The sequence below is a fragment of the Glycine soja genome, chromosome 1, assembly GCF_004193775.1.
Source record: "Glycine soja cultivar W05 chromosome 1, ASM419377v2, whole genome shotgun sequence".
Lineage (NCBI taxonomy): Eukaryota > Viridiplantae > Streptophyta > Magnoliopsida > Fabales > Fabaceae > Glycine > Glycine soja.
The window spans coordinates 35,057,965-35,083,748 of NC_041002.1; the positions used below are offsets into that span (position 1 = coordinate 35,057,965).

The 25,784-nt window shown below is 31.8% G+C and overlaps 1 pseudogene; it reads left to right on the forward strand.

Annotated features, from left to right (window-relative positions):
- The first annotated feature begins 11,054 nt into the window (after positions 1-11,054).
- Positions 11,055-25,784, forward strand: LOC114367313 (annotated as a pseudogene).

Here is a 25,784-nt window from a genome sequence, read left to right on the forward strand (position 1 = left end):
TGATGGATCTATAGAAAAATTTAATGCAAGACCTGTTGTGATTGGTTGTAAACAAATAGAAGGTGTAGATTTCTTTGATACATATTCTCCTGTTTCTAAAGTTACTACTATTAGAACAATGAGTTCTTATACTCCAACCATGTTGGAGAGACTAGAAGTGGGCTTAATTCTGACAAAAACAATGTTGTTAGTAAGGTTTGTTTAGACTTAAATGAAGAGGCACCTTGTGAGGATGAGATAGAAAAACAAATAGAGGTTCATTATATTGAAGCCCATCCATTGGAGGATCATTTCATTCATAATTCAAAAACAAACATGGTCTTCAACAAATAGATCAAACATTGAATCTTGATGGTATTCATTTTTTTCATATTCAATTGCATAATTTTTAATATAGTGAAGTGTCTATGATTTACTCTCACAATTGATAGATTTTATACAAAACTCAGAAATAGTGCACAATCTTGAAAAACCAATACATTAGCACGAACATTGATTTTGAATGGTATTTCCATTTTCCCTATTTATTTGCTTGATTTTGAATATAAATTTGTAATAATTCTCCTCTCTTGGTGATTCATCTTATACAAAACCTAGGAACATATGATGGTTTGAACAACAAAATTAGGACATGGAAGTTGATACATTAACATTAACATTGATTCCTGACAATATTTTCAATTCTTTCCTCTTTATTTGCTTAAGTTTCAATACATTGAAGTCACTATAATTTTTTTTGTCATAGAACTGCAGTTCTTCTTATTTATTGATACATGTGCAGGTGCATCCAGATACAAGAGAATAAATGGTCAACATAAGTTTTTAAGCAATGAAGACCGTATGGCCATAGCTAATTTCCTATATTAGCACAATTCTAATAGGAAATTGAAAGAAAATACCAAAGAATTAGTTGCTTCAACATATTCAGTTTCCATTAGTGTGATTGAATGCATTTGGAGGCAAAGAATCAAGATAGGTGATGTGTCTCATAGGAAAAAAAATTGTGGAGTGAAGAGTGTTCAATTAAATGATGATGAATTTTGTCAGCTTCCTTTATCACAAAGGATCACCTATCGAGATTTAGCTGCTGGTTTAAAAATAAGCACGACCTCACTAGTAAAGCTTAAGAAGAAATGGGTAACAAGAAGACACTCGAATGCAATGAAGCCTATGTTAAAGGAGGAGAAAAAAATTGCTAGACTGATGTTTTGCTTGTCAATGTTGGATAGTGATACAATCCCACATGATCCCACTTTTAGAAGTATGCATAACATCGTATGTATATGTGTATATATATATATATATGAAAAGTGGTTTAACTTGACAAAACATCTTCAAACTATTACATGCTACAGGGAGAGGTGGAGTCATTATCGGTAAAGCAATGTTCTTGACTACCCCTGCTCCTCCAAGATTTTATGTTGAAGGAGAGGAAATATTTTCTGGAAAACTTGAAGTGTTTCCATTCGTCACCAACGTGCCCGCAAAGAGGAATAGTGTAAATAAAGTTGTTGGTACCCTTGAAACAAAGCCCATACTTTCAGTGAATGAACAAGTTTTAGATCTTTCTTGATTGAAAAAGTTATTCCTCCCATAAAATAAAAATGGCCAAGACATGATATTTGCAATCCTATTCTCATCTAGAAAGACAATGCAAGATGTTACATTAATATGAATGACAATGAATTTTGTCATGTTGCCAAAAAAGGATGGGTTTGATATCCGATTAATGTGTCAACCTCCAATTCTCCTAACTAAAATATTTTAGACCTTGGTTTCTTTAATTCCATTCAAGTCTTACAATAGAAGGAAACAACTACTACAATTGATGAGCTTATTGAGGCAATGGTGAAATCCTTTGAAAGATTTTCGTCAGTTGAGTCTACTAAGATTTTCTTATCACTCCAAGCATGTATGATAGAAATCATGAAGACAAAAGGTTCAAACAATTACAAGATCCCACATATTCAAAAAGGAGTCATGCAAAGGCAAGGAACTCTACCTACTCAATTGAAATGCGAGATATCATTAGTTGAAGAAGTTATGCATCATATATGAGATGTTATAGATTGATGGTCAAATTGCAAGAGTTGTTTTTAATTGTTTTTTTTTGTCAGCATTTGAGTTGTTATGTTATGCTAGTTTTGATAGTATGCTAGATTTCAGTTTTGTTTCATTAAAAGTTGTTGTCAGTGATGGATGTTGAAATCTTTGTTCTAGTATAAAATTTGGATTTTGTTTAGAGTCAAATATTGGCTTGACTCTATTATGAAATCTGCATGAAATAAATTAAATTTATAGGAATACAATTATCCTAAAGATGGTTCATGACAAAACAAAACATCTATTTTAAAAATTTGTTGATAAAACTTGTCAAGAAGAATCCTATACATGCTCATAACCTTTGTTTTTTCTTCTTTTTCTTTGAAACTGAGGTTTTCGTAATCGTCTTTTGGAACTTGTTTAAGTTGATGGATGGAAATCCTTTTTGAACAACCACACCTTCACTAGCTTCATAATGTGAGTCGTCTTCCGAAATCTTGTTTAAGACGATGGTTGGAAACCCCCTTTAAACAACCCCACCTTCAATAACATATGATAATGTGAGTGGTCTTCTGGAATCTTGTTCAAGTTAATGGTTGGAAATCCTTTTGGAACAACCACAATTTCACTACCATGATCAATTGATTCATCAAATCTTTTAGATTTAACCTTATTTTCATCAGCGTCTTTGATGACATCAACACCTTCAAAGGAATCCTCCACTATCTCCATGGCAAGACCTTTGAATGAATTTTCTACTACTTCCACTGCAAGACTTTCAACAGAGTCCTTCACTATCTCCACCGCAAGACCTTCAAATGAATCCTCTACTACCTCAAATGCAACACTTTCAAAGGAGTCCTCGAGCATCTTCATTGAACATAATATGAAGAATCTTCCATCAAGGTTATAATATAAGCTCTTCTTCCATGGGAAAGAGAAAAGTTGTGCATGGGAAGGGGCAATGTCTCGTTCCCAAAGCCTCAGTATACAAAAGAGGAAAAATTAGAGTGATTGCTCTTTACAAAGTCTACCATTAATGTATTCCAAACAGATTTTAATTAGGGGTAATTTAGTCTAAAAAAATAATACACGAGACAATATGAAGTGGATCTTATATAAAGAAACAAACAACTTCAAAAAGTCAGATTTTATAAATAGGAATAGAGGTAGTAATAATTAAATAGATTGAAAATAAAAGGTAAAAGTATACTTTTTCTTAATTTAAAAAATAAAAAAATAATTTATGCATTAACAATATAAAAAAAAAATTGGAAAGATAGACACACACGCCTTATCACACCTATTTGTGTTAAAGTTGGTGTCCTTTTTTTAAAATTTATCTTACTATGTATTGACATGTGTATTAAGTTTAGCTTTGTAGAACACATCGTTAATAGTTTCTTGAGTTTTGAAAAATTACAAAATAAGTCACACAAAATCATATATATATATATATATATATATATATATATATATATATATATATATATATATATATATATATATATATATATATATATATATATATATAGGGTGGGATTTGTAATTTAAAAGTAATTAATTAAATAACTAATTACAACTTTAAGAATCGATATATGATGTTTTGCATGAAACTCGTTACTATGAAGGTATCACTTGGTATTGTATTTTCTCCTAATAATGAGAAAACACTTAGTTGAATTTGATTGAAAATGAAATTTTTTTACAGCAACATGTGTGATATCTTAAATTAGCATCGACAAATATTTTTAAGTAGTCTAGTTATATATCTTTTGAGACAATAATTATCTTCTGTTTTTTTTTTTTTTATCATTTTTCAAAGTTGAATTCTATTCATTATTATCGTAGAATCCCACCCAAGAGAATGAATTTTTAGATTATAAACCTACATTAAAGAAAATTAAAAATTGAGTTAATCAAGTGAAAATGGCATAATATGAAGATTGTTAGTATAAAATTTAATCTACATTATTGTCAATCAGGTAGATTATACTGCATGAATACAAGTCCTTCTAAATATTTCATAGCTTTTCAAATTTACTCTCCTAAAAAGATTTAATTTTATTAAAAATTTGTAAAAAAAAAATTAAGAAATAAGTATTCACTCAAAACAATTTGTTTAATTAACAATAAGGTTAGATCAAATTAACAATCTTTTACTGTGACAACAGCTAAAACTCAACTTTGAAAAAAGATAAAAAAAGAATTATCATCTCAAAAGATAGAAATGTAATATAATGAGACTACTTAAAAATATTTATCAATGCTAATTTAATACATGCATACATGATTTAGCTGTAAAATTTTCTCATTTCAAACAAATTCTAACTTAGTTTCTCATTATTAGGAGATTTAAAAATACAATACCAAGTGATAGTTGTCATACTAATAACTTTCATGCAAAATAAAATGTTTTGATTCTTGATATTACAATTAGTTCTTTGATTAATTACTTTTAAATTACATGAAAACTTCACCTAATATATACATAACATTGTGTTACTTATTTTATAATTTTTCAAAACCCAAAAAACTATTAAGAATGTGTTTTAATTGAAAAGAATCCTCGAAAGGTAAATAATTATTTAATTTTATTATTTATTATTTCATTTGTATGTTTTCTTATAGGTTAACAAAAAAATAATAACAAAATCAACATTTATTTTCATAAATTGCAGGAAACCTAAACATCATTGTGAAATGTAATCATTATTTGGTTTGTCAATTAAAAAAGATTTATAATTATCATTTATCGTATTATACTTAAATAATATTTTTGGTTGATTTTTATGTCAGTAATATTTCTAACAAATTTTTTTGTCTTGTGTATATAATTAAAGTTCTTTATACTAGTTTTATATAATTAAATATCATGCAATGTAAAAAATAATATGTTTGTGGGATAGGTATTTCAACCGGGACGTTGCATTCTCTTGTGATAAATCGGTGTTATCTTTATAATCTACAAAGAAAGAATACAAGGCATAAGAATACCTATCCCACAAATAAGGTACAAGTATATGACTTTTTTTTTTTTTTTTTTAGTTTAAAAAGTTGTTGTTACTCAAAGGAAAAGTTTATTAATATATATTGAATTAGCCGTTTTTTGAAGGAAAAAAAAAAAAAAACCTCCGGCTCATAGAGTAACATCAACTTTTTAAACCAAATAATTAATCTTTACACGTTCAACTTTAACAAAAAAAAAAAGACAGATATCTGTATGCTAAAAAAAACACTTTGAGGCTTGATCTCAATTCACGGATCCTTTAAACGATATATATTAATCAAGGAAAAAAAATGCACACTCCACGAAAAACGAAGAACGTGATATAAAATCTCTCATCTGGTTAATTTAACAAACCCCAAAAAAATGAAAATTAAAAACTTAAAATCCCGAAACATAAAAGAAATAAAAAATAAAAAACTCGTATAATATAACATGGAAGGCACGCACGTTCAATCAGCAGTGGAAGATACAGATATGCATCACATAAAAGAAAATGTGCATTCGGAATATTTGAGAAACAAGAAAGAAAGGAAGATAAAAAATAAAAAAAGGAAGAGTGAAACGGAACGTACCCATTGTTGCATCGTCAAACTTTTGATATCATACAATTAACAACTTTTACAGTCACAATTAGGATTAAATCCTGCTCTCATACCAATTTGATAAAATTATATAGGGAAATTCTTAATTCATAATTAATTCCTAAAACAATAATCTCTTATTGCGACATGTATAATACAAAAGGATTAAGAATTACCTGGATATGCAGAATTCATTAGATCTATTGAGTGAGGAAAAAAAACTATTCTTTTTCCATTACGCCTGATTTTCTGTGATGTCTCTCAGTAGGACAACAACACACAGACCGCACTCCATCTTTCTTCCCAACGAGTCCTTATTTGTTTTGGATTTGGAAGACTGCAGAGGAGAAAGAAATAGGGGTCTCCATGTGTTAAAAGATAATATGGGCTCACTTTGTCACTTACCCATCAGAGTAATAAGTCTAAACACACATATATACTAATCAGTGTTTTACAATATAATACCATTAAACCCAATAAATATTATATAATAAACGATCACACAATTATGTGTAACAATATGCTTTAATACTCGACATCTAATATGAGTATTAGGCAAAATAATCTATATATCTATATATCTCTGTCTATATACTATGTATATAAAAAGGAAGTTTGGAATATTTTAAACCGTTAAATCAAGATTTAAATTTCATTACAGCTCTTGATATGCTTTAATCATATTTAGCCGTTGACCGAAAGTTACTATTAACAATAACCATTGATTTAGTTTAATCATATTCAACACTAATGGAGGATTAAATTAATTACATTAATATAATTTTTAAAATAATTTTTAATATTTCACTTTAAATATTAAGGATAGAATTTTGTTTTTTTTTACAACAATTAAGGATATAAATTAAAAAAACTTGGGTCTATTTTTTTTAATTTAATTAATCAATAAATATTTCATGAATAATAATGAGTGAAATTTTGAATTTTCTAATTAAAATAATATATTTTATAATTTCAACTCATGATAAGAAAATTGACTATTGTATTAAAAAAAGATAACTATCTATCTATATAAAATATATGTAATTAAATTATATTTCAAATGATTATATAAAAATGTAATTAAATTTAAAATTATTTATAATTAAATCTACATATTTTAAAATAGAAATAAACTAACAAGTAGCAACACTTTTTTCAGATACTCTCTTTTCAACGCTTTCTTTGTAATTGGCTAATTTTTTATAATAAAAATGGTGATTTTCAACACATTTCAGCCTTTAGATTAAACTTTTAATTTGAAAAAAATCATTGATTTAAATTTATTGTCCCATATTTGAATAAAATTAATTTTAAGAATAGCTTATACTCATATATATATATATATATATATATATATATATATATATATATATATATATAACCTATTATTTAATTTCTATCCTAAATTATTAATTTAAAATAAAATTATTAAAAGTTTAATACTCAAGACTCTTCATTATTCTCTATTCTTTATTCATCGGAAACTCCAAGTACACATTGCAACACCATGAAGAAAAAACCGCTTCAATAGTTTCTACCAATTAAATATATTTTTAAAATTATGAATATTTAATTTTTTTAGTGCACTATATCTAAATATTTTTTTCATATCAAAATCAACATTCTTTACCTGAAACATATCTTTTTACTAAAGTTTTTTTAAGAAAAAAAAATATTTATTATTTGGTTATTTGTACAATGCATACGTATATCATTTCTCAAAATATATCCATCCTTAATTTACTTTCCCAACAAAGTCGGTCAATAAACCTTCTGATTTTAAAATTCAAGTATATAATTATTTAATTAATAAATTAATTTACTATTCAAAATAGTTAAGCAACGTTTAAAGTATTTGTTAAAAATCACTTAAACCTGTAACAGTTAAGTATTAATTAATTTTTTCTTATAAAAAAGGTATTACATATATTTTAAAAGTTTTTTATACCATAGTTAAATTTGTAACATTTTTTTTTACAGAATTTAATTTTGTTACATATAAGTATTAGCATTAAAGTAATTATTATTATACAATTTTATCCAAACAATAATAATAATAATAATAATAATAATAATAATAATAATAATAATACATGTAGAGTTTAACAATGAAAAAACCTACTTATATTAAAAATGAAATTATAATTATCATTGATAAATAAATTTAAAAATTAACAAGTAATGATAATATCATTATTGTGTCAATAATAATAATAATATCATTTAGATTTATGCCCGGATGAGATTAAGCAATTCAAAACTTGAACAATTTTATAAAATTGAAATTAAAATCTTCAAATTGATTAACAACATTTTAAATAATTAACATATATATATTTTTGATAAAAAAAATATTTAAAAATTAATATAAATTTTGATTTTTATGATATTAAATTTAAAATTGATTATCAAAATATTTAAATATTCCATATTAGAACCAACATTCTTTACCTAAATCTTATTTTTTATTAATTTTTTTAAAATGTAATTATATTTAATATATTATTAAATATTTTAATAATTGATAATTTTATTTATGGAAATAAATTTCAAAAAAACTAAATACAAACATAAAAAATATAATTTAAACAAAGTTGCACGGATATAAAATCTAATATTGACTATGCTAGCCGATATTAACTTAATCCAACTGAATTTTTGTATGATAATTTTTCTTAAACTTTTATCATAATTATTATAAAAATTATATTAATATGATTTCTAATTAATTCACTGTATAAATTTATTTTATATTAACAATTTATAGAAATTAAACCTTAAATGTAACGGTTTAAACTATTAAATTAAACCACTTTTTTAGTGTTAGTTACTTTTGTCTTTTTAATTATACACTAATTCCCCTAGTTATCTTTGGAGACATACATGTATTTTGTATGCGAGTCTTTTGGGGTTTCATGTAATTATATATAATTTTTTTTTTTATTTTCTTACACTAATCTATCTACTATATTATAAAAGAGAACCCCAGGAAAATTACTGGTGTGACCCTTCTTAGAAAATTGGCACTTGGCCCTTTTGCTGGGTTTATTGTCATTTTGATGTGTTTTTGGTTTGTCCTCAGCTTCTACACGTGGGTGGTTTACGTGTTGATTTTTTTATCTGCAAGTGGTTTACGTGTTAAGCAAGTGGTTTACGTGTTAATTGTTTTGATCAGCAAGGAATTTTTGTGCCATGTGTCTGATGGTTAAGGTAGCTTCCACTCTTTGATTGGGCACGTGATTTGGGGGTTTTGTGCAATCCCGTTGGTTGTTGTTGTGTCATTTTGGTTTGTTTCTTTTTCAAGTTTGAAAGCAAAACTGGATTTGAAGGTGTGAGGCTCAGCCTTGGTCGTTTCTTTACTAACTTTTATGTGCATGGCTGTGATTTTCGTTTTAGTTTTCCAGTTTGGTTTTGTTCTGTTGTTGGGGTTGTTCTATTTTTTTGTTGTGACATTTTCATTTGTTTCTTTTTCAAGTTTGAAAGCAAAACTGGATTTGAAGGTGTGAGGTTCTACCTTGGTCGTTTCTTTTCGAACTTTTATCTGCATGTTTGTGATTTTCGTTTTTGTTTTCCAGTTTGGTTTTGTTCTGTTGTTGGGGTTGTTCTGTTTTTTTGTTTAATGTCTTTGCGTTCGGTTTGGTTTCAGTTTGTATGAATGTTAGTCTTTTTCGCTATTTTTCTTCTTTGGCTTTGTTTACTAACTTTTATATTGTGCATGGCTGTGATTTTACAGTTTTTCTTTGGTTGACAAGTTTCTTTTGGGGTTTGCTTTTCCTCCGTTGCTAGGTTTGACTGTGAGAAGAAAAGGTAATGTTTATGTTGTGCATGTGTGTTTTAGCTTTCGTTTGGCTTTTGCTGGGTTTGTTCTGATTTTGTTGTCCTTTTGTTTTCTTCTTCAGGTGCAACACGCCTGTGGTTTACGTGTTTGTTTTTTTTCCTAAAAAAGGAACTGTTGTGCCATGTGTCTGATGGATAAGCTAGCTTGCATTGTTTGATTGGACAGGTGGTTTGGGTGTTTTGCAGAATGGTGTTGGTTGTTGTTGTGTTATTTTCGTTTGTTTCAGTTTTCAGTTTGAGAGCAAAACTGTTTGTTTGATTGGTCGTTTGTTTTCTAAATTTTATGTTGTGCATGACTCTTATATTATAAAAGAGAAGCATAGGAAAATTACTGGTGTGACCCTTCTTAGAAAATTGGCACCTGTCCCTTTTGCTGGGTTTATTGTCATTTTGATGAGTTTTTGGTTTGTCCTGAGCTTCTACACGTGGGTGCTTTACGTGTTGATTTTTTTATCAACAAGTGGCTTACATGTTAAGCAAGTGGTTTACGTGTTAATTTTTTTATCAACAAGGAATTTTTGTGCCATGTGTTTAATGGCTAAGCTAGCTTCCACTCTTTGATGGGGCACGTGGTTTGGGGGTTTTGTGCAATGCCGTTGGTTGTTGTTGTGTCATTTTCGTTTCTTTCCCAGTTTGGTTTAGCTCTGTTGTTCGGTTGGTTGTGAGAAGAAAAGGTAATGTTTTTTTTGTTGAATGTCTTTGTCTAATTTTTCTATTGTGCATGGCTGTGATTTTACATTTTTCCTTTGGTTGAGAAGTTTGTTTTGCAGTTTAGTTTTGCTGAGGTTGATTGGGAGAAGCTAAGGTAATGTTCATGTTGTGCATTCTTTGCTTGAGAGGTTTGTTTTACAGTTTGTTTCATTTTCAAGTTTCAAAGGAAAACTGTTTGTTTGTTTGGTCGTTTGTTTTCTAACTTTTATGTTGTGCATGGCTGTGATTTTCCTTTTTGTTTCCCAGTTTGGTTTAGCTATGGTGTTCGGTTGGTTGTGAGAACAAAAGGTAATGTTTTTTTTTGTTGAATGTCTTTATCTAATTTTTCTATTGTGCAGCTGTGATTTTGCAGTTTTTTTTTGTTGACAATTTTGTTTTGCAGTTTAGTTTTGCTGAGTTTGATCGGGAGAAGCTAAGGTGATATTCATGTTGTGGATTCTTTGGTTGAGTAGTTTGTTTTACAGTTTGGCTTTGTTTGGCTGTTAGTTTTGAGTGTGGCAAATGGAAATTATACTTTCGTACCCAAGTTTGGGTTTGGCTGAGAGAAGTTGAGGTTTAAGTTGAGGATGGCTGTTTTTTGTATGGTTTGTTAATTTTGGTGTTAATGGATTCTTATATGTTAATTCTGTTTAGTCACATGTGCAGATGTTTTGTCCACATGTTTATTTTTACTGATTTATATGGAGTTTATTGTGGTCTTATGTGTGTTTTGTGAATTTTCTTCTTTGTTTTGTTGGTGACAGGCTGTTAGCTTTGGTTTGCAGTGGTTGAGGTGGTAGTTTAGTTTTTTGGCCGTTTGACTATATGCTTGGTTTTTAACTGATGTTCTGTTTTTCTTGGAGTTATTGTTCAAGGTTTGCGATTATAAAGTTATGGCACGTGTTGCTGATAAAATAAAATTGATAGATGGACCAAGGGAAACTCTTAAGCTTTCTGTATGGATCACTGATCTTTGGTTCATTAGGATTCCCGGAAAGACTGAACAAGCCGAAATGGTGGTTGTTGATTCTGATGTATGTTTTTGGCGGTTTTTTGGAATTATAAATTATGTTATTATATTATTGGTCATTCAATGAAGTATTTATATGCTTTCTATATTGTAGGGAGACGAAATCCATGTTGTTTGCAAGCAGGATTAGCTAAAGTCTCGCAAGGCTGATTTGAAATAAAATTTGACTTATGTGATGCATAATTTTAAAGTTATCAAGAATGATGGGAAATTCAGAGTTTGTGATCATGAATATAAATTATGTTTTACTGGAGTTATCGTTCTTAGGCAATGTGATATGAAACAGTTACCTTTTAGGAAATTCAGTTTTGTTGATTTTTCCAGTGTCATTGCTGGTCATTTTAAAATTGGACTCTTGGTTGATAAGATCGTTGTTTGCAATTTGTGGATTGATTTTGATTGACTTGCTTATGGCTTTTAAAGTAAGATACGTTTACCTTGTGGTTGTTTTAGATGTTATTGGAGTGGTTGATGAAGTGGTATTCCGATATGTGTCATCCAAAAATACGAGGGTTGTTTTGAATTTAAAGGATTTGAGGTTATCTTTTACAATTTAATTTGAGTGTGTGTGATTGTTGTTTGTATCTGATGATGATTAGTTGCTGATATACTGATACATTAATTGTTGTTTCCTTCTGATAGTGGACAGGTGCTATCCTGTACACTCTGGGAAAATTACTGATGGAAGCTTGCTTGTGGGGCTTCTATGGAGGCTGGATCTTTGAGCTTCAATGGGGTCCTTTAATGGTGATTTTCCACCATGGAGATGCAGCGGAAGACAAAGGAAAAAAGGTGAGAGGAGGCGCCATCCATTAAGGAATAAGCCATGGAAGAAGGAGCTTCACCACCAAGATGAGCCTTGGATAAGAAGCTTGGAGAGGATGCTTCAATGGAGGAAAAGAAAGAGGGAGAGAAAGAGAGAGGGGGGAGCACGAAATTGAAGGAAGAAAAAGGGAGAGAAGTTGAACTTTGAGTTGTGTCTCACAAGACTCTCATTCATCAAAGTTACAACAAGTGTTACACATGCTTCTATTTATAGACTAGGTAGCTTCCTTGAGAAGCTTTCTTGAGAAAACTTCCTTGAGAAGCTTCTTTGATAAAACTTCCTTGAGAAGCTAGAGCTTAGCTACACACACCCCTCTCATAACTAAGCTCACCTCCTTGAGAAACTTCCTTAAGAAGATTCCTAAAGAAGCTAGAGCTTAGCTACACACACCTCTCTAATAGCTAAGCTCACCTCCTTGAGATGAGAAGCTAGAGCTTAGCTATACACACCCTATAATAGCTAAGCTCACCCCATGACAAAAAACATGAAAATACAAAAAAAAAGTCCTTACTACAAAGACTACTCAAAATGCCCCGAAATACAAGGCTAAAACCCTATACTACTAGAATGGCCAAAATACAAGGCCCAGACGAAGGAAAAACCTATTCTAATATTTACAAAGATAAGCGGGCTCATACTTAGCCCATGGGCTCGAAATCTACCCTAAGGCTCATGAGAACCCAAGGGCCTTCCCTTGGATCTCTAGCCCAATCTACTTGGAGTCTTCTACCCAATGCCCTTACGGAGTAGGATTGCATCATTCCCTCCACCTTGGAAAGGATTTGACCTCAAATCCCGAGGTTCTTCATACTCTGGGCTCCTTCCCTCAACACCTTTAAAAAGAACAAAAACATATGTATTAGTGGTGTTTGGTATGTTGAAGTAAGGTAAAGTCTGAAAACCCATTTCCTGGGCATCTTCCCATGAAGGAACATGGTTTCTCACCAACTCAATGAGTGGTGCTACAAGTATAGAAAAATATGGGACAAACCTTTTGTAAAAGTTTGTTAAGTCATGGAAGACCCAAATTTTTCTTATACTTGGTGGAGTGGGCCACTCAGGAATGACCTTTATTCTCTTAGGGTTCATGGGAACCCCTTGATCACTATTTGAAAAATTAAGAAAAGTAACGCAATAAAACATACCTTTTTCTGTATTTTCATATTGATTATTCCTACCAAAAAGTATGACAAACCTAAGGTGTCCCATATGAGTACCTAAGTTTGTATTGAAACTAAAAATAAGAACAAACCTACCTAATGGGTCCCTATGTACACACACCATGAAGATGTTAGGTGTACGAATTATTTTACAAAAGAGGGTTGCACCACTCAAAACATTCATCATACCACCTATTTTAGGGACTTGGTGCCTAATAATACCTATTTTGGGCACCAACAAAGCACAAGGATTTAAGCTCTTGCGAACCAAACCCTCATCCAACAACTTCTTTACTTGAAGAATAAACTCAAGCCCAAGAGGTGTGGCAATGCTAGCAAGTGCCTTTTTACAAAAGAGAAAATGTGGAGGTTGTCTAAGAGGGAAAGTTTCTTTAATGTTTGTCTTTATTGTAAAATGAGTTTCCTTCTTAGCTAAACTCTTGGAGGAGACACTTACCTCCTTACACTTCTCTTTAACCACTAATGGTTATCCTTCTTCTTGGGGGTAGATTTCTTCACTAGATTCTTCCCCTTTTGTTTTTTCACTTTCACTAGAGGAAGGTGAAGTAGTAGCCTCATCTTGGCTACTATAAATGTCTTGGCCCCTCATAATCATGGTTTTTGTGGTGGGGCATTGAGAAGTAATGTGTCCTCTTCCAAGACATTTAAAGCACTTTATAGAGCTAGTTTTCTCTTGCATACTAGCCTTAGGGGCTTGCTTTTCTATTGTCTTCCCCTTATCATCTTTGGGCTTAGAAGGTGTCACCCCTAAGATGCCTTGACCTTGGTCTTTCTTTGGATAAGAGTGAGAGCCATAAGATTTTGAAGTAGACTTCTTTTTAAGTTGTTGCTCTACCCTTATTTCCCAATCTAAGTTAGCCTCTACATTGTCCTTCCCATGGAAGTATAAGAGGTTAATGTTAGCCTCTTGAGGCTTTCTTTCCTTTTCTCTTCTATGGGAGTGAGGTCTAAGATGTGACCTATGCCTTCCTTCGTAATAGCCACGAAGTTCTTCACTTAGGCTTTTGCAAGAGTTATGACTACTATAGGAGGCATGTTTTTCTCTTTTCATTTCTTTCATTATTTTTCTTCTTTCTTCCTCTCTTATTTTCTTTCTTTCATCTTGACTTATTTCTTCCACTCTTTTTTTTCCTTTTTCTTTTCTCTCTTGTTTTTATTTCCATAACTTGAGGGAACTCAACTCATCTAAGATTCTTGATAAAGGGTCTTTATGACTAGTACCCTCGCCATTAACACTAGATGAATGATGACTCATGTTGGTTCCTAAGTTGCAGTTCTTTCTTGTTGGAGGTTTGAAAACAAAAGGTAAAAGAAATTATGGTTGAAACTATCCAAAATAAACACTAAAAGAGGTGTGAAAGATAAGGTAAAAAAACTAATTGGTAAAAGGAAACCTATCTAGGCGGTTTGACAATGGAAGGTAAAGGAAATAAGCTATGAAAGTAAGCAAGAAATGTAAACTAGGCGAATCCTAAGAGTGTTTGGTTGACCACATTCAAGGTTCCCAACAAAACACTCACTATCCTAGGGAAAAAATTGCCTAAAATTATTACACACAAATGGAAGTTTGGTAACCTATTGGAGGCTCCCAACACACTTCCAATGAAAGGCCTTTTTGTTACAAAACTTGAAAGCAATGAAGGTAAGTAAATTGCAAATTACAAAATTAAAAAAACGGTCCTCAATTTTGGTGGTTGTTCTCTCTTTGGTGATTCACTCAATTTGGAGTGCTTCTTAGTCCAATAGCTCTTAAGGTGGTTGGCCCCTTGCTTCTTCACTCAGATTCTTCAAGGGATGACACCAATCCTCCTTTCCAATTCCCTATATGGCAACTCACAAACAAAGAAACAAAGAGACAAGCAATAACCAAAGACCAAAAAAATGAAATGAAAGATAAACCAATGGAGTTTTTAACAAGACAATTTTTCAAGGATTAGTCAACAATTAAAGCAATGAAAAGGACATAGAAGCAAGCTAGGACTAAAAGAGAAACTTAGAATGGCTCTAGAGTAGAGTAAAAAAACCTAAAAAAAAGACTCAACAAACCTCTGGCTTTGGCACTTGTCTTCACACTAATTTTCAATTGAAATTTCCAATTATAGAATAAATTTTGAGCCAAAACAACAAGCACACTTCCCTTTCACCTTTTTTTTCTGGATACTGATTTTCCTGCCAACTTGTGTGATTTTTCGTATTTTTTCCTTTTATCCAAATCACTTGTTTCTTTTTTTTTTTTAACTTTTTTCCAGATGTCTAGAAAATTCAGTAAAAATTTCAGCTTAAAATTCGAAGTAACCAATTCTCAATAATTTTTACAAGTTTGTATGTCCAAGCTGCCAGCACCAGCGATTTTTTTTTTAAGCATGGTATATTGATTGCCTTGGGCTTACTTTCAACCTTCCTATGTATGTTGAACTCACTAGTATTGTTTACCACAGTTTTAGGAGTTCAATATTCACTTAGGATCAACATTTCAGCCAGCAATTCAATCACCAAAACTCAAATTCACAATAGACACAATCATAAGGAAACCTAAAAGTTCAAGAAAAGGTTCACAATCAAAGACTCTCTAAGAATTTTGCATGAACATGTTAAGGACTAATTAACATGAAAGATTTGAATCAAATAAAATATTAGGCTAAAATAATTTCATACACTCATGAACAAATGAGTTAGACAAAGAAACAAGAAAATAAAATTCAGCACAACATAAGAAATCTTATGTGACAAGTTTCATGACTAGACATGACTTCTATGACAAAACTACAATAGGTGAACAAGTCACTCTAGATTTTTGAGGTTTTCTTCTAATTTGATATTTTTGTAAGAATTTTATGATTTAGGTTTCAGCCACAAAAAATAAAAAGACAAAACTCAAAGGAATCTAAACTCAACACAATTCATGGTTCAAGAACAAGAACAAGAAATTTGAACCATAGAAAATCAAATGTAGCTTTTATAGCAAGTTTAATCGATGGAAACTCTAAAGAATCAAGTTAACAACATTTAGCACAAGACATATGAGGAGATACATGGAGAAAAAATGAAGAAACAACAATGGAAGAGAAGGTAAAGCAAAAAAAATTAATGGAGATTTAAGGAGCACCTACTTGAAGCTCTTGTGCTCTGATTACCACTTGATGGAAGCTTGCTTGTGGGGCTTCTATGGAGGCTGGATCTTTGAGCTTCAATGGGGTCCTTTAATGGTTATTTTCCACCATGGAGATGCAGCGGAAGACAAAGGAAAAGAGGTGAGAGGAGGCACCATCCATTAAGGAATAAGCCATGGAAGAATGAGCTTCACCACCAAGATGAGCCTTGGATAAGAAGCTTGGAGAGGATGCTTCAATGGAGGAAAAGAAAGAGGGAGAGAAAGAGAGAGGGGGGAGCACGAAATTGAAGGAAGAAAAAGGGAGAGAAGTTGAACTTTGAGTTGTGTCTCACAAGACTCTCATTCATCAAAGTTACAACAAGTGTTACACATGCTTCTATTTATAGACTAGGTAGCTTCCTTGAGAAGCTTTCTTGAGAAAACTTCCTTGAGAAGCTTCTTTGAGAAAACTTCCTTGAGAAGCTAGAGCTTAGCTACACACAACCCTCTCATAACTAAGCCCACCTCCTTGAGAAACTTCCTTAAGAAGATTCCTAAAGAAGCTAGAGCTTAGCTACACACACCTCTCTAATAGCTAAGCTCACCTCCTTGAGATGAGAAGCTAGAGCTTAGCTATACACACCCTATAATAGCTAAGCTCACCCCCATGAAAAAAAACATGAAAATGCAAAAAAAAAAGTCCTTACTACAAAGACTACTCAAAATGCCCAAAAATACAAGGCTAAAACCCTATACTACTAGAATGGCCAAAATACAAGGCTTAGACGAAGGAAAAACCTATTCTAATATTTACAAAGATAAGCGGGCTCATACTTAGTCCATGGGCTCGAAATCTACCCTAAGGCTCATGAGAACCCTAGGGCCTTCCCTTGGATCTCTAGCCCAATCTACTTGGAGTCTTCTACCCAATGCCCTTACGGAGTAGAATTGCATCAATTACTGCTTACAGTTTTTGTCTTATTTGAATGATATTGAAGATGAAAGGCCGATCATTATTCTCTTGACTCATGCTAGGATTAAGGAAGCACAGGGTCAGTGTAATGTTAGATTTCTCAATTTCCAAGCTTACTAGATTATATTTTTTTTAGGTCTAATCTGTAGGATCATATCCGGCATCGGTCAGTAATTCTTTCAAGGCGTCTAAACTCATGATCAATGACCTTGTGCTGGAAATTCAAGAATTTAGAGAGATATATTTTGGCAATGTGTTACTTATGTGATTGTAATTTCAAATTGTTAAATATATAAGTAATGTTTGTTGGGTTTTTGCATTTGTTGTATTGTTATAGTCTTTTAGATTTAGGGATCGAGGTTAGATCAATTTTGGCGCCTATTGGACAAGGGAGTTCACAGGTTTTAGGGTCATCTCAATTATCATCAAAAGATGCGTTTCTGTCAAAGACTAAAGTAAAAAATATCTCTCAGAATAATGTCATTTTAGAGGTGATGTTCTTATTCATTTGTATCTTTTCTTTGTAGAAAATCTAATGTCAGTTTCTTCAAACAGGAGTTTGTTTGTGTTACTGTCGCCAAGATTACAACTATAGTGATGGACAACTATTCATGGTGCTATCCGGCTTGTGGTCAATGTTATAAAAAAGCTGACATGCAAACTGTGCCGTTCACATGTCCGTGTGGCAAAGAGAATGATCAACCTGTACTGAGGTGATTGATTCACTGTTTAATTAGTATGACGTTCATCAGGTTGAGGTGATGGTTAATCACAAGGGTGAACAAACCAAATTTTTGATCTGGGATCGTGAATGTGCACAGTTAATTGGTCAGTTAGCGGATGATGTCAACAGGCTCAAAATAGAAGTATGTTATTGTATTGTCATGCAATGTTTTTTAATTTACACTGAACATTTGTTACCTTGCTATCGATTTTCATTCTTCTTTTTGTGCGTAAGGATGGGGATGTTGATTTAAATGCCTCTCCTCAAGCACTAGATAGGCTATTGGGTTGTTTCCTTGCATTCAAAGTGAAGGTGCAACCAAGGTTCAGGAATTCTGTTGTTCTTAAATATTCAGATGAATCAGACTTGATCAATGCTATGCTAGATATGATTCCCGATAGTGAGGTTGTGTTTTGTCAAATCTATTTTAGTTATTATGAGTGTATGCATATATTCCATTTGTTTTTTAATTGTCGATTCATATATCATTTAGCCATGTTGCAAGATCGAGAATTCAATACTTGAGTCGACCGATCCTACAATGCTTGAATCTGTGAGCTAACATTGTCTTTCTCTGTTTTTCTTGGTGTATGTTGCAATGATGGCAACAAAATTTAGTTGACTCATCAATCAATATTTTATGCAGCAATCTTTGTCTATTACCACTGAACATGATCGGTCAATGCTTGGCTCAAGTGAGCCTACAGAGTTTGAATCTGTAAGTTGGGGTTGTCGTTGTGTGTTTTTGCTGGTGTATTTTTGGATGATGTCAACAAAATTTAGCTTACTGATCAATTAATATTTTATGCAGCAATCTGTGTCTGTTACTGGGGGATCATGACCCTCTTCTCAGGATTCCATTGACACCAACTAAGCGCGTATCTTCTGATGAGTTGGATAATGAGCGAAAAAGCTTTTAGATTTCACCTGTTGAAGCTTCCTCGAACAAATTAGCCAAGCATTCTCAGCCTGAATGAATTATGTTGTTGAGATGTTGCCTTGAATGTTTTTTTATGATCGTATGGTCAAATTGTAATATTTACCCCATCATAGTTTTTGTGGTTTTTAAACTCTTTGCATGGAGGACGTTGTTGGAACATTAATTTTCGTTAAATAGATTTTGTAGTTGCAAACAAAACTAGTTTTTCCCTCTTTGATTAAATGAAACAGTAGTTTTTTGGGACTTTGCATTACTCTATTTGTTAACCCTGTGATGAAATTCCAATTTGTGCATTGTTGTTGTCAAAATCTTAATGAATGTAATCAATTCAAGTTAGCTGATGAATGTTAACGAGTCAAGATAACTGATAAAGACAGATTGAATACAAGGATTATATCGATTCAATACAAGAATGTTGATAAATGTTAACAAGTCCAGATAACTCATGAATTAAGGTTTTTTTTTAGGGAATTACACATGAACTAAAATATAAGCTGACATTTACTAATTAAAAACTCAGTTTTTTTACTACTCAAATATTAATGGTAAGTCATTAGAATCAGTAAAAAAGGAAATTTCTATTGCACAACTAATTTGAAAATTTAGTATAATCAGTACTAAGTGAGGACAGATTCAAGGCAAGGATTATTTCGATTCTATTAGAGATGAGAATTGCAAATATGACACATTGATCAATCAAAGAGAGATTGGACAGCGTTCGATATCAAAGTTTTCTCTACCCTGCATCTTTAGTTGTAGTTTTGTGTTGTAATTTCAATTTAATGCTAAATTTTCTTTTTTATCTTTCTCTACCCTGCATCTTTAGTTGTAGTTTTGTGTTGTAATTTCAATTTGATGCTCAATTTTTTTTATTACAATGATAACTGTCAAAATGTCAAATCACATTTAATCTAGCAAACGCAGATTTGATATTTTCCATCTCTTGCTTTATGTCAATTAAGATTTGTTTATTAAAATTTACGCATGAATCTTTAGCTGTAATTTTGGATGCCAAAATAAATCTGTTCATTAATTATGAAATCCATTATATAAAAACGTCAAATCACATTTAATCCCCCAAACTGGCATTTTATATTTGGCATCTATTGGTTGATGTCAATTAACATTTGTTTATTAATTTACAAAATATTCCATCCTTTTTTATAAATTGCGTTCTAAATTCTTGACCTCTAAAAATGCAGATCAATCACATAGTCGATTCTATATCCAGAACTTACTCCTTTATATACAGTATCTTTACAGTTGAGTCTGATCATTCCTACATGACTGATTTTCGAAACTACTTTAATTCAACTTGCATGTTTAATTTTGTTTTTATTACACAATTGAACATTTGGAATTACTTTGATGTATAATTTTGTCTCTGTGTATTTCAAATCTTTGTTGTGGTGAATTGATATACCAAACAGCTTCATTGATATCAACTGCAAACATGCAAAAGAATGCACATGCAAATGCATGTACCTCAGGTAAAGCCATAATGTATAGAAAAGGTATCCTGCAAAAAAAAAAAAAGGCTCAGCCTAACAGATCACATGAGGCAAGTATAATTTCCACTCTGAAAGATATACAATGTCATGGTGAGAAATTATAAATAAGATGTTTTCTTTTATAAATACATTAATCTGTTCGACTTGACTTAATTTGTCTCTATTCTTAAGTCATGACAGCTGATTCATTAGAAGATATAAATTATGAATCTCCACAAGGTATGATGATAGAAAATCCTTACTCACTTTTTTGCCCAAATTTTAATTATATCTATGATATCTAACGTAAATTGTTACAACATCTGATTCTAATTCTTTCTCTGACGATGAAAATTATGAATCCAATACTAGTGAAGCTGCAATTGATACTGAAGGTAATAATTATAGCTCTGATATAACGTTAACGATATCAACTGATATCCTTTGAATTAAATTCCACTATCTCATTAGACAATTTCAGGCTATTCTGACTTGGGTGATCAGGCCATGGAATGTAGACATTGCAATGCAAAAATGTGGTATGATGAAAGAATTTCAAAAGATAGAAATACAACAAGTCCAAAATTCACCTTATGTTGTGGAGATGGGAAAGTTGAGCTTCCATTATTACAAAGTCCACCGAAATATCTTGAACGACTTTTGTTTGATGGTAAAGCAAGTGATAGTAAAAATTATCAGTGTAACATACGGACATACAACATGATGTTTGCCTTTACGTCTGCTGGTATTAAGCTAGACAAATCAATTAATGAAAGTAGAGGACCTCCTACAATTAGAATTTAGGGTCAACCATGCCATCGAATAGGCAGCTTATTACCAATGCCTGGAAAGCAACCAAAATTTTCACAATTGTATATCTTTGATACGCAGAATGAAGTTGAAAATAGAATTAATACAATGAGGTAGTACTTCTTTTGTTTCTTTTATTATCAAATATGTAGAATTCTAATTCGGAAAGCATGTTTTGTGACACCAATGGATGTATTTTTATATTGTTTTTTGCAGTCAACATGTTGAAATTCAACTAGAGATTGTTTCAACTTTAAGTCAAATGCTGGATGAGTACAATGTCCATGCAAAAAGTTTTAGAATGGCCAGGAACAGATTGGCAGATAGTCAAGTCGATAATGTAAAATTGAGAATGATAGCTGCACGTGAGAAAGATGGTCGTACATACAATCTCCCAAATGTTTCTGAAGTTGCTGCTCTGATTGTTGGTGATTTTGATCCAGACTCAAGAAGGAATATTATTGTTGAAACTCAAAATGGAGAATTACAAAGAATCCATGAATTACACTCTAGCTATCTAGGACTCCAATACCCTTTACTCTTCCCTTATGGTGAAGATGGATATAGACCTGATATACTTCACCGTTGTACACCTAGCAGCAGAAAAAGGAAGAGAAATCGTCTAACGATGAGAGAGTGGTTTGCTTATAGACTACAGTCCAGATCAAATGAAGCACAAACTTTGTTGCATTCTAGAAAACTATTCCAACAATTCATTGTTGAAGCATACACGATGGTTGAGTCTGAAAGACTTAGCTACATTAGGAACAATAAAAAAAAACTTAGAGTTGACAAGTATTGTAGTTTACAAACATCATTGGATGCTGGAAGCAGTAAAGACTCTTCTAAAGGAAAAAGAGTGATTTTGCCGTCAACCTTTGTTGGCAGTCCACGCTATATGGACCTACTTTATTTTGATGGTATGACAATATGCAGCCATGTGGGTTTTCCAAATCTTTTTATTACTTTAACCTGTAATCCAAATTGGCCTGAAATCCATAGAGTGCTTGCACCTTTGAATCTAAAAGCAGCAGATAGACCGGATCTTATCTCACGTGTTTTCAGATTGAAGTATGAGCAGATGCTTTTTGACTTAACAAAAAAACACCTACTTGGAAAAAGAGGACTTCCTCATGTGCATTTATATGCTTTTTAAAGTTACACATTTGTAAAAAGAGGACTTCCTCATGTCGCATGTGAGTTTGCCATTTATATGCTTTTTAAAGTTACACATTTGTTTATTGCTTTTCATTTTTCCTTGATATAATACAACTATACAGAATTTCTATATTACTGTTCCACTATTAATACAATCAGCTAACAATTGCAGATATGCACACAATTGAATTTCAAAAAAGAGGACTTCCTCATGTGCATTTATTGCTATTCTTACATCCAGATAATAAATATCCATCTTCAGATGACATTGACCACATAATATCAGCAAAAATTCCTTCGCATGAAAATGACCCTGAACTCTATACATTAGTCCAAAATCATATGGTACATGGGCCATGTGGAATTCTCCAACCTAAGTCTCCGTGTATGAAAGAAGGCAAGTGTAGCCGTTTTTACCCTAAAATGTTTCACCCTCAAATTTTTTTAGATTCAAATGGCTATCCAATCTATCCTAGAAGAAAAGATGGTCGTACCATTTCAAAGAATGGAGTTATTATTGATAATAGATATATAGTACCTTACAATGCAAAATTGCTAAGGAAATACCAAGCACATATAAATATTGAATGGCGTAATCAAAATACTTCCATTAAATATCTATTTAAATATATAAACAAAGGTTATGACAGAGTCACTGCTGTTGTTATTCATGATGCTAATGGTACACTTGAGAATGCTATCAGTCAAAATGATGAGATTAAAGAATATGTGGATTGCAGGTAATATTAATTCAACATGTATACTTAAGTTACTCATTGTTTCTTTAATTAATTCTTTTAATTATGAATTTTTTATGTCAGATATATTTCTCCATGTGAAGCTACTTGGAGAATTTTTGGTTTTCCAATACATTCTAGAAAGCCTGCTGTGGAGAGATTACATTTTCATCTGCCAGGACAACACAGTGTTCTTTAAGAAGATGATGATGATATAGATGATATCCTGTCAAAGCCAAGCATTTCAGATTCAAAATTCTTAGCTTGGATGAATAGCAACAAATGTTTTTCAGAGGGTAGAAATCTGACTTATTCATAATTTGTTTCCAAATTTGTCTACAACCAAAAGGCTAGATCATGGAACCTTAGAAAGAAAGGCAATACAATTGGCAGGCTAATATGGGTTCCACCAACGACTAGTGAATTGGTTTATCTAAGAATGATGCTTACTGCATGCAAAGGAGCTACTTCATTTGAGGATATTAGAACAGTTGAAAATATTCTATATCCTACATATAGAGAAGCATGCTTTGCAATGGGTTTTTTGCAAGATGACAGAGAATTTGTGGAAGCAATCAAAGAAGCTAAGGACTGGGGTACAACTAATTATTTGAGGAAATTATTTGTGTTAATGCTATTATCAGGTGTCATTACTAAACCTGAAGAACTTTGGAGTCAGACATGGAATTGGTTAGCTGAAGACATTGCATATCATTATAAAAAAACAACTCTGAACACAGGTTAGTTTTAATCAGTTTGTAACTTTCTATATTGAATAACATCACAGATATGCATTGTTTAACTATCTCCTTTATCATTTTTTAGAATTACACATTGATGATGAGCAACTTAAAAATTTAACATTACTGGAAATTGAAAAACTTCTGCATGCAAACCAAAAATCACTCAGAGACTATCCTACAATGCCATATCCTGAGGGTGAAATCCTGCATTGTGTCTAGAGAATAACTTGATATTTTCTGAACTTAATTACAACAATGATGAGGCTAGATCAGAATTCGAAAATCTTTTTCTATCCATGACAGGTAATCTACCAATTCATATATTATAAATTGCATTTAACAAAGTTAAATTCCATCTGTATTTTCTAATTTTCCATCCGCTAATTCTTCATTTCTATCAAATCTCAACTTATTTTTTATTCTAGACGAACAAAAACAAATTTATCACAAAATTATGGAAGCTGTCAACAAAAATGAAGGTGGCATGTTTTTCTATATGGATATGGAGGTACAGGAAAAACATACATATGGAGAACATTAGCAAGTTCACTGAGGGCAAAAATTCAAATTGTGATTATGGTTGCTTCTAGCGGCATAGCTTCTTTGTTATTGCCAGGAGGCAGGACTGCTCATTCCAAATTTAAGATACCTATGCCAATTTTTGAAGACTCAACATGCAATATACTTCAAGGAAGTCAACTAACAGAATTGTTAAATCAGACAAATCTGATAATTTGGGATGAAGCACCCATGGCACACAAATTTTTCTTTGAAGCACTTGATCAAACTTTAAGAGACATTATTAAAGAAAAAAAAATCCCAATAAAATTTTTGGAGGCAAAGTTATTGTATTTGGTGGAGATTTCCGACAAATTCTGCCAGTTATTCCAAGAGGAAGTCGTTCAGACATTATAAATGCAACAATCAATTCATCATATTTGTGGCCTTCCTGTGAAGTCTTAACACTCACCAAAAACATGCGTTTACTAGGCAATGCCCAATTAATTGATGATCAAGAAACTACTAAATTTGCAAAGTGGATTCTAGATATTGGAGATGGAGTTATTGGGAATCAAAATGATGGATATGCTACCATTGAAATTCCTGAGTACCTACTGATTACGGAATATAATGACCCCATTGATGCTATAGTCAAATCAACATTTCCAGATTTATATCAACATCACAGTAATCCTGAATTCTTCAAATCTAGAGCAATATTAGCTTCCACCAATGAAATAGTTGAAGAGGTCAATGATTATATACTTTCCTTGATTCCAGGTCAGTATTTATTCTTTATTTAACTTTGCATGCTACCTCAAATAAATATAATAGGTGAACAAATGGAATACTTAAGCTCTGATTATATAGAGAAGTCAGAAACCATTGACAGTTGGCATTTCCAATCAATCACAACTGAATTTCTCAATTCACTAAACACATCTGGTCTACCAAATCATCGTATCAAGCTAAAAATTGGTAGTCCTATAATGTTGCTAAGAAACTTAGACCAAACGCAAGGACTCTGTAATGGTACTAGATTAATAGTTACTAGACTAGCCAAACATGTCATTGTAGCTGAAATCATTTCTGGCAAAAATCTTGGCGATAATGTTTACATCCCAAGAATGTCAATGTCACCTTCACAATCACCATGGCCTTTCAAGCTTTTAAGAAGACAATTTCCAATCATGCTATCATATGCAATGACGATTAACAAGTCTCAGGGCCAATCACTTTCTATGGTTGGACTTTATTTGCCAAAACCAGTCTTTAGCCATGGGCAATTATGCGTTGCATTATCAAGGGTCAATTCAAGGCAAGGATTAAAAGTTCTTATTCATGATAAAGACCAAAAAAAATATGACTTCTACTACTAATGTAGTCTTCAAAGAGGTTTTCAAAAATCTTACAAGGTAA